The 8,886-nt window shown below is 39.4% G+C and overlaps 1 pseudogene; it reads left to right on the top strand.

The window, feature by feature from the left end:
* The first annotated feature begins 1,728 nt into the window (after positions 1-1,728).
* Positions 1,729-8,314, top strand: LOC111875078 (annotated as a pseudogene).
* Positions 8,315-8,886: the final 572 nt, after the last annotated feature.

Raw genomic sequence — 8,886 nt, forward strand, 5'->3', positions numbered from 1 at the left:
ATCAAATCAATAAAATACAACAACAAAACAATAATTTGCCCAAACCAACTTTAAACGTGCCAAAAAGAAAAATAAGCCAATCCGCCTCGGATAACGTCGAATTGCACGAGAAAAATTCAGTGTAAATGAAACTCCAACTCCTGGCAAATCCGATCAGTCCAGCCACACGTTCCGGTACGGCCGCTATGTTACGACTTATCTCAACAAAAATAATGAGAGCAACGGGCAATGTGTGCATATTCTAGAACCAATATCATCTAAACAATCTTCAACAGATTACAGCCAAATCCAACTTCATGCTAAAATTTCAATTAACAACCCGAAAGTGAAAGTTCAACAACACATCGTAATCCACCTCACACTTAAAAACAAATTGCACCTTGACCTGAAATACACCAAAATAATGAAGCTAGAAAATTAACAACACTAAAAAGACTCTCATTACAACGGCGGTATACAAACAAAAATTAAGAAAGGTCCAACATGGATCATCGATTAAGGGGCAGATTCCTCTGAAAGGAATAGAATACTGCCAAATTCTTTGGGTTTCAAGAACATAACTAATACTACCCAGGAAAAAAAATTAACATAAAAAATAATAAGGTATCTAATCCTAGTTTACAGAAAAGATTTCACAGCCTACAAAAAAGACCCAGGCAAAAATAAAAATAAAAATTTCACCCAACTACTTAAATAGTCCCAATTAAAGCCCACACAAAACACAAAAATAGAACTGCATGACCAAAATTATTCAGTAGCACTTAGTGTATAACCGCGGTTGCTGGCACAAACTTAACCAGTGCTAGAAATCATTGCTAAATCCAAGAGACCAAGATTTATAAAACCAAATAATGAGAATTAACGACCACCCCGAAAACTACATACTGCCCCATCAAGAAGCCCTAACAACCCTGCAAGAACTTAGATATAAAACAAGACAACACCGAACAAGACACGAAGCTTGATGCTTATCACTATTCATGCTGCAGTCTCCCATTTGCTTCCACTTCCCCTCCCACTGAACTCATGGATGAATCTGATTCAGCAAATTGCTGTTCACCTTTGTTTGTGTGTGTGTATAAGCAAATCCAGATTAAGCGGGGGATAGGTCACCCTGATTAACCAATAATCCAGATTAATGAGCCAAAGATAGCCCTAAAAGACAGAGAAAAGTTTAGAACTCACATAAATGGAAAATGTAGAAATATAGGTAATGCTGATGAAAATAAATAAAAACATATCATTGTAGCAATTTATTCCTCCGTCAGAAGGCGAAATTCAGGGGCTCCTTAATTCAGCTGAAGCCAGTCTTAGATATTTTCTTGTGTGGTTTCAGTCTCTGCAGCTGCCGTTAAATTCAGTATGTTTTTTAAAGTATGTTACTCAAATGTGAGCATAATTTTTCGTTCTTCATAGTTTGACCTGCATTAACTGTAACCAGATTAGCAAGGGTGTACTGTACTAAGATGTCATGCACATTAAGCAGTGTACACAGGTGTAGACTTCAAGTGCAGGTTCTCACTTCCCAGTATATCAGTGCTCTTCTTTGTCATGTGGCAGAGGGACTTGACTCATTTAATTTGAAAGACCATTTTCTGGTGCAGGTATACAAAACCACCGTTTACTGTTGCTGAACAGCTTGCGTACATTATCACTCCTGATATCATGTAAGACAGAATGAGATTCTTGCTAGTGGATGTTATTTTTATTTTGGTGTTTCATTTATAGGGAAATCTGCTAGCTCTGGGGACAGATGATGGTGGTGTGCAAGTCTGGGAAACTGCTTCAAAGAAACCCATTAAAATGATGGAAAGCCAGTCAGGAAGAGTGCGTGCACTGGCATGGAATGGAGATGTGACATCGGGAAGTTATGATGGGCTCATCATGGAAGGCGATGTGAGAATGCCCAGCCTTGTTTTAGAAAGATCAGCATTTCATGAAAGGGAGGTGAGTAGGAAATGACTCGTCACATATTAAGGTGCTTTACACATATTGGTGCACTTCACCAGTCTGAGAGAGAGTCTGTTCCCCAGACATGTCTCCACAAGAGCCTGTGCCTACCCATGGCATTTTAATTCCTCCTAACTTTCCTACCTCACATTACAAAGTGTACATGACATAAAGTACTGTCTCTTAAGTAACCTAACATTATCTGTGGAGAGATTAGAAATTAATAAATTCAAAGATTTTTCCTCTCATCAACCTCTATTACTTATGGCTGAGCAGACAGACATATTTGTGGAGCCCTGGTTATATGTAATTTGGTATTACTGTGCAATGCCTGCTATTGACGAAGGCTCAGAAATATATTGCGCAATCTGTGCACAGATATCATGATTGCTAATGACTTTGAATGACCATATGATTTGCTCTTGTTTATAGGTTTGTGGCTTGAAATGGTCTCCATGTAAGCAGTACCTAGCTTCTGGGGGCAATGACAATCGCTTTCTTGTTTGGGACTTGCATTCCCTCTCACCTGTCTGGGACTACACTGAACATTCAGCAGGAGTGAAAGGTATGTGTGCATCTGTGTGTTATCTCTATTTGTAATTCATTGGAATGTAATTTTGATCAGTAACTATGGAGTGTTATGTATAGTTGTGTGTTAATACTTATTGAATAAAATATAGTTTGTACAGTACTACTGTTCTACTTCACTGTGGTCACGGTGCAAGGGCCAAGAAGGCCCACCCCTTACACATTCATATACAGTAGATCTGGAATTTGAATTTAAAAGAAATACAGTTCCAGCTCATTGTAACAAGAGTTCATAACATTTGTAAAATTTCTTTTTTAGTGGGTACTTGTAATATCCTAATTTTCTTGATATGCGACATGTTGATGTCAGTCTTCTAACTTCTGATTATATCACAGTGAGAAGTTGCAAAAATGCACTTTTCAGTTTCACTGTGTGTCTGTCTGCATACAACAACTTGATAAATGCTAAATGGGTGTTCATTAATTTTCATACTAGGCATTTTACTAAACTTTTTTGATACATTCTAGTTTTGGTAAAACTCTGTCAACAATAATGGACAAGCTCAAAGTATGTTTTCCTCATGCATTATGTAACTTGCTAAATATTTATCGCAGTGAAAAGTGTTTCAAACAAAAATTGTGGGCAGAAATAAAATGACATTTTTATGACCAGTACAGTTTCTCCATAAGTTACAGGTTTTCAGACAGTTCAACAAAGGGAAAAAATGTGCCAGAAATGTTATGCTGTGCATGTATTTCCCAGCTTGCATGAAATAGTTCCCTTTAAAAATATGAAAATGTTGATGAATCACTCAGCATTGTGAACACCTTTAACATTATCTGAACAAGAAATTGTAAGATTTTCTGAAGTCTGTGTAGTGTACTCTAAAACTATTTTAACTCAGTGGACTGTACCATAGGCTGGTTCTAAATCTAACAAGTATTCCCTTAAACTTTGTATACACCAAAGCACTTTTTCTTTGTTTGAAACTGTAAAGCTGTCCTTTACAACACTGACAGTAATTGATCTGTAAACACTCTGAAAAATGGTTGACTTCTGCCTTGATCATGGTCCATCATTCAGTGTGACATATGGTCTTTCTTTGTGAAACCACTCAAAATGCACAGATTCCAAATTGCTATTCTCAATGTTGCTCATTTGTTTCTGTCAGTAGTCTTCCATCATAATGAATACCTGATGATATTTCATCTTTGGTCTCTGAATTGGTGAACAGTGGTGAAGTCCATCTGTACTGTTTTCCTGGCCCAGTCTTTAATAAATCACTGGGTTTACAGAGACTTATTACTTCAAGCTTTGTATTTAGGCCTAAGCATTTCTGTTTCATTGTCATGATTAGGATAAAACAATCTGTAAACAGCATACATCACAATCACAGGAATGTTTTGAGCTTCACTAGTCACATGGCACAGTGCATATTTAACAAGCAGTTCAGATGACATCACATGGTGGACATTTGTCATTGGTTCACATGGAGCAAATTTCTCTGTGTCTATCTCACTTGTAACTGCTGGCATATAATGTTCTCAAGTGTGTGTGCCATTCTCTATGCAGTCCCCCCTCCCTCCCGAATACAGGTTGAACCTCTCATATCTGGCACCCTTGGGTCCATACCAAAGCCTTACAACAGAACTTTTTGAACATTATCAATAATTATGTGTTAGTGTTGTTACACAATTTTAAGATATTGGTAAAAGGGAATATAAAGAGATGATATAGGACAAGTTAAGGGTAAGCAGCAAAAGAAACACAAAGCAAAACCCTGACATCCACAATGTATGCACTGTGCCTTGACTGATTATCTAAACAAAAAGCTGTGAATTGTGGACATCTAGCATTGGTTTGTTTCACAGGAAATCGTCCAGCAAACTAAGCTTGTGTAAGACCAGAGGTGGTTCTGAATTGTGGAATGCCTGATTTGAGAGATCTGACCTGTAATTGGATGCAGTTTGGTATGCATCTGGTACGTAATACATTTTATTTTGCAGCTATTGCATGGTCCCCACACCATTGTGGGCTCTTGGCAACTGGTGGTGGTGCAGCTGATTGGTGCATCCATATCTGGGACTTGCTAACAGGACAAGGAGTGAAGCATGTCGATACTGGGTCTCAGGTTTCTAATATCGCCTGATCAAAAGATTCCTGTGAACTGGTAAGTTCCTTGCATATCAACGTATTCCCTAGTTTTAACCTATGAGGTTCAATTTGAAAATACATTCCAGAGTTAATGAAATAAAACTACAGTAATGTAAACTTGGATGTGATGGTGTGGTTCCTTCATGCTTTATTGATACAAAATACTGAATATTAGTTGAGAGATTCAGTGTCTTGTTTCAAAGCTAGCCTTGAGCGCTGTTCTCTGCGTACACTGAGAGGGAGCTATGATTATGAAAGAGAAGATACTTATTACTTACTTATGGAGCTGAACCATTCTTGAGGAGAAACCAAATCTGCAGCTACTCAAGAATTTCCCAGCATTTTATGGAACCCAAAGGTTCATTACTGTGTTCACAAGAGCCCTACACTGGTCGCTATCCCGAGCCAGATCAATCCAATCCATACCATCCCATCCTGTCTCTCTTAAGATCCATTTTAACATTGTTCACCCACCTACGCCTTGGTCTTCCCAGTAGTCTCTTTCCTTCTGGCTTTCCCACCAATATCCTATATGCATTCATTTTCTTCCCCATTTGTGCTACATGCCCTGCCCACCTCATCCTTCTTGACTTGATGATTCTAATTATACTTGGAGAAGCGTACAAGTTGTGAAGCTCCTCCTTATTCAGTTTTCTCCAACCTCCTGTCACTTTGTCTCTCTTCGGTCCAAATATTCTTAACGCCCTGTTCTCAAACTGCCCAGTCTTTGTTCCTTCCTTAATGTCAGAGACCATGTTTCACACCCATACAGAACCACAGGCAAAATTATAGTTTTGTATATTCTAATTTTTATGTTTTTGGAGAGGAGACAAGAAGAGAAAAGGTTCTGGACTGCGAGATCCGAAGAGTATGGTGAGTTCAATCTCCCCTTAGGTTAGGTTAGGCTAATTTCCTCCTCAATCAGGTTTTCATTTGGTATCGTCGTTCGTAAATACGAGGGTCAGTCAAAAAGTTCCCGGAATGGTGGTATAGCAGGTAGGACATATGGCAACGCTTACCTAATCATCTCCAAAATAGGACCCTTGCGCGCGCACGCACACACTTGCTCCATCAATCCTGCCATTGTTGAAAGCAGTGGTGGAAGGCTTCTTTTGGAATCTTCCGGAGCTCAGCTGTTGCATTCGATTTAATGTCCTCCATGGTTGCGAAACATGTCCCATTGATGCCCATTTTCAGAGTAGGGAACAGCCAAAAGTCACTCGGAGCGAGATCCGAAGAGTATGGTGGTTGAGTGATGACAGGAATGTTTTTCTCGGTGAGGGATTGCTTCACAACAAGCAATGTGTGGCTCGGTGCATTATCATAATGCAAAAACCACTGCCCCTGCACTTATTGTGCCGCCTCTGCAAAACTTGCACATAGAAATGGCCAGTTACAGTACCAACTTCTTGCTCCAACTCCACGATGGTCATTCTTCGATCACATCGAATCAGTTGTCACACTTTTCCAATCATTTCTTCGGTTCTGGATGTCGAAGGTCTCGTGCTGTGCTGGTCATCATCTAACGTCTTCTGCCCATTCTTAAACCGGGAAAACCAGCTGTAAACTGCAGATTTCTTTAGTGCAGTATCACCGTAAACTTGCTGCAGGGCCGATAGCGTCTCTGAAGCAGATTTTCCCAATTTTCACATGAACTTGATGTACACATGCTGTTCAAACCGCGACATTGCGCCGAATGACCAACACTCACAACTAATTCAAACGGAACACTAACGACACTGCACACTGAAACCTGTCAAGACCTGTTGCGCCTGCAAGCAGACATGCTGGGCTTCCCACCACAACAGTGTGTGCACTATCTTATCACTCGTTCTCTGTCTGCAGGTGAATTCCGGGAACTTTTTGACTGACCTACATATATGAACTGTGCCACATTTTCAAAACATCTGTTTTCTGTTGTTAAGTCATGATTTTGCCCTGCATTTTGGTCATGAGACAGCAGCATATACTTAGTTTTCTCTGTGTGAAGATACTTATATAGAGTTTAATTAAAAGCATGTTTAATTTACTTCCTACATGGTTTCTGTCATCATTAAACATACAAACATAACAGTAGTGCATGGATAGCTCATGCACTGTTCATGGTGTTCCTAACATGTTTGGCAATGAGAATGGCAGCCAAAAAAAGGAAAATGTCGCTGTTTCATATGCCAGATTCAGTCATTAAAAGCCTCAAGGAACTGGAAACTTTTACCTCAAATTTGTTTGAAAGACAAGTAAAACAAATTACACTAGATTCGATCTTCAAGAAAGAATGACGTTTCAGAAGAGACTCTTGGACTTTATAACCAATACAGCAGGAATATGCAGGGTATATATGGAAGTCTGTGTATTTATTCAGTTTAAAAAAATGTCTCTTCTGTTAGTTGTCTGCAAAGGATGTAACTAATTCTGTGAAAAATCTTAAACCTACCCTTTTAAAATGTTTTCCTGCTTGGTCCTTTGGAAAGCTTCTTAATAAAAATGGATCCACTGTATATGTTGCAGGTGAGCACTCATGGCGACTTTCAGAACCAACTACATTTGTGGAAGTATCCTGGCATGATGCAGCTTGCAAGCCTCACTGCCCACTTGGATAGAGTTCTCTACATGGCATTGTCTCCAGATGGAGAAGCAGTTGCAACCACTGCTGCAGATGAGACACTCCATTTTTGGAATGTGTTTAGAAAACCACATTCACAGAAGGCGAGTGCTCAATTTATTCACTGGGAAAAAGTATTTTTTAAGATGACATATATACTTAAACATAAATTTATAAGAAATATTTATACTGATTTTGAATTTGTTTCAGGAAAACAGCTCACTTGTTTTTGTAATTTTATATTATAGTATTAGTTTTAAAATTATTATTCTTTACACTTATGAGGGTCGATCAATAAGTACCCATGTTTGAAGACAGGTGGCGTTGTTGAGGGAAGTTGGCATTACTGTCGTGTACTGCCATCTGTCAAACGACACCATACTAAATTTCAGACTGATTAATAGGTTAGTTTTTATTTGGCAGCCAGTTGCATCAGACGTGTTTCGTCTTTCTCTGTACAGTGGAAGAAATGAAAGCGAAGTTGGATGCTGTCTATGGGGACCCTTCATCATCTATGACAACCGTGAGATATTGGTTCAACGAATTTAAATGTGGTCGTACATCTGTTTTTGATGAGGAGTGGCCAGGCCGCCTGGCAGATGTGGTTACCGAGGAAATCGTTGAAAAGGTCCACGACATGATTCTCGCTGATCACCGAACTAAAGTGCGTGAAGTAGCAGAGGCCGTAGGCATGTTGTACGGAATGGCAATCAATAAGTTAAGTATGAGAAAGGTGTCGGCCTGATGGGTTCCGCGATTGCTCACGGTGGACAACAAGCGGATACGGCTGTCAATGTCGAAGCAGTGTTTGGACCTCTTTAAGCGAAATTCGCAGGAGTTTTTGCGTCGAGTCGTCACCGTTGATGAAACCTGGATACATTATTATACGCCAGAGACCAAGCGACAGTCAAAACAATGGATTTTTCCGGGTGAATCTGCTCCGAAGAAGGCAAAGACGGTCCCATCGGCCGGAAAGGTCATGGCCACGATTTTTTGGGATTCGAAGGGAATAATCCTCATGGACTTTTTGCAGAAAGGAAGAACGATCACGGGGCAGTACTACAGTGAATTATTGGACCGANTCATTAACTGCAGTACAAATTGGTGCCGCACCCACCGTACTCGCCCAACCTGGCTCCCTGTGACTTTTCTGTTCCCCAACATGAAAACATGGCTCGGGAGAAAAAAAATTAAGCTCAAACAAGGAGGTTATCGCCGAGACAGAAGCGTATTTTGAAGAGTTTGACAAATCGTATTTTTTGGAGGGGTTAAAGAAACGGCAGAAACGTTGGGAAAAGTGTATTGACCTCAAAGGAGATTAGGTTGAAAAATAAAAAAAAAATTGTGAAAAACTTGTGTCTTTATTCCTAACATGGGTGCTTATTGATCGACCAACAGTTTGTTTTTATTTAATATTAATAAAGTATGTTCTCACTTGCATAAGACTTGTTATTTATTGCATAAAAATATAAGTAACTTGCATATCTGGTAAAGCTTATAATCTAGAAGTAGGCTAGGTAAGGAGATATTACTTGCTGTTTTAGTCTGGTAAATTTCCTGTCAAATTACAACTGACATTAGACAGGTAACACACTAATCAAGTTTGTGGATCAGTCATACATGTCTACAGTATGTGATTGATTTCAGTCAG

Source organism: Cryptotermes secundus, unplaced genomic scaffold (assembly GCF_002891405.2).
Source record: "Cryptotermes secundus unplaced genomic scaffold, Csec_1.0 scaffold2615, whole genome shotgun sequence".
Taxonomy (NCBI): domain Eukaryota; kingdom Metazoa; phylum Arthropoda; class Insecta; order Blattodea; family Kalotermitidae; genus Cryptotermes; species Cryptotermes secundus.